Below are 2,246 nucleotides of genomic sequence, written 5' to 3' on the forward strand. Positions count from 1 at the left end.
AAAAAGTATTTCCACTTACAACATAAAAATATAGAAACTTCATCAAAGACAGAAAACTATCCAAGAAGTCTGCTTCTAGCAAAACTGAATAACACTGCTTTCTCTGCATTCAGTGCTCAAGTGGTTCTCAGTACAATGTGTTCTTAAAAAATATGTCCACTTGACTGACAGGTTCAACATATTGTTGAATAAACCCAACATGAAATGCAATAGTTCAAAGAAAGAATCAAAAAGAAGTGAGGGAAATAAGGGTTTTGGATAAACTAGCTTAAAAGGGGGTTGTTGCCAGACTAAGGCGGCTCGTGACTGGCCCTAGCTCTCCTAAAGCTCTGAATCGTCTGGGAATTAATGCAATTGTGGTTAACAGTTAATGCTTTTATTAAAATATGTGTAAATCTTTAAAAAAATAATCCTTACAACCTAAATTCAACCATGTAAACAACACTACACACAGCATAGACCTGCCCTGAAAAACAATATACAAAACTGAGATCTGACACCGTTATCATTTCGTGATGTTAATTCAACCTAACAGTCCTATCCCGCTTCCCTGTTCTACACCACCCCCTGCAACACACAAACCTAATTTGTGCAAGAAATAGTGGGATCATTCTATCTGAAGACTTCAAACAAAAATACACAAAGTGTATGTACCCAGGTTCAAATATTTTGGGAGACTCCCCTACCCCCCAAAAAAGAAATAAAATAACCAAAAAATGAAGAAAATGCCTAAAATATGATTAAAACATTTTAGAGTCCTTTAAGATAGAAGGCAAAGAAAGATGTAAAACAGAAAATATCCAGATATTCAGTAATTTCCAGAAAGGTCCTAATGTCTTGATCAGCTGCAGGGCAGTGGCAGATCCTTGCTGCTGCTCCTGGGACAGAGAGCGAAGTTGACTTCTTGAGACACAAACCCTCGGGCCTGGGCCTGAGTGCACCTCTCCCTTCCCCTTCTCTTTTCCTTTGCTCCATTTCCCACTCTACAAAGATATGGAAGAGGCTTGGCCAGGCCTCATCTTTGCCACAGTTGCTGAGGTCAAGACCTCACCTCAGAGAAGTTAAAGGACCTCTTCCAAGTGTCCCGGGAGATGCCCTTGATCCCCAACGAGTTCTCTCTTAGGAAGTTCAGCCATTGGTCCAATACCTGAAGAAGTTCTGGGTAAAGAGTAGCTTCTGGGTAAACACTAGTTTGCACAGTGCAATGGCTGTTTCGCGATGCAATCACCAGTGCCCTTCAGCATCCAGGTCAAAGTGAAATGTAAACCAGTAGAGATCCTTGAATTTATCCAGCTGTTTAGCTTGTTAAGAGGCTAAGGAATTATACACGGATTCCGTCAATGCTGTCTGCATTTATTGCTTTGCAGCCATCCAAAAACTACTTCCTGGTACATCTGCATGTGGTTGCAATCTGGAACTTCTAACCCAAGAGCTGAATTTGAAATTCTGTGAGGTCGACACACAAGTCATCGCAAAAACATTCCATGCCTTCCTCCAAAACTGCATCCTCATGCTCACCCTTGTAGCACCTGAACAGTTCTTCCTTCCAACCCCTGCAAGGAAGACTTCTAGGCATTGAACATGGATTCTCTCCGTGCATCTCCCGAGGACGTTAGTAGAGGCCAGGCCTCAGTAGCAGCCTCCACCTTCTTGGTCCCACTGATGAGGATGTTCCCACCTGGCTTACCACAGGGTGGTATCGACTCCTCACGGTGGTCTGTACCCCGCCTGCTGTGCGATTTGCTGCTGGGGTCAAGGGCTCCATTCCTGCTGCTCTGTCCCAGGGTGGATTCCATTTCTCCTGCTCCATCCCAGGGTCGGTGAGGGATTCCTGGCAGTTGGTAACATGCTGGCCCGTTGTGTTGGTGGCCGCGCCTCTAGAGCGCCCCTCTGGATCTGATGCCCTTGCTACAGCCCACGCACCTCAACACGCCGTCAGCTGGAGGAGCCGTCTAACTCACCGCTCCAGTAGCAAGTGACATCAACTGGCTTTTTAGGCTGCCCACCTTTCAGAAGAGTTTGTCCAAAAGCAGCGGCTCCAAACGTTCCTCCAGTCAAACGCTTCCTGGAAACGACTGAGGCCTGGTGGGTCCAACCCACTTACCATCCCCGCTCGCGTTTTCAATCTCCTTACCAGTGCCACCACCTCTTCTTTCACCACTGACACCACCTCTTCACTGTTGGCCCACCAGTGTTGGCCAGCCAAAAGCTCCCCATTCCCCACGACCCATATTCCCTTTTAAAAG

General features: G+C 46.0%; 1 pseudogene; it reads right to left on the reverse strand.

Annotated features, from left to right (window-relative positions):
- Positions 1–750: 750 nt before the first annotated feature.
- Positions 751–1,796, reverse strand: LOC101032977 (DCN1-like protein 3 pseudogene; annotated as a pseudogene).
- Positions 1,797–2,246: the final 450 nt, after the last annotated feature.

This window comes from Saimiri boliviensis, chromosome 2, assembly GCF_048565385.1.
Source record: "Saimiri boliviensis isolate mSaiBol1 chromosome 2, mSaiBol1.pri, whole genome shotgun sequence".
Lineage (NCBI taxonomy): Eukaryota > Metazoa > Chordata > Mammalia > Primates > Cebidae > Saimiri > Saimiri boliviensis.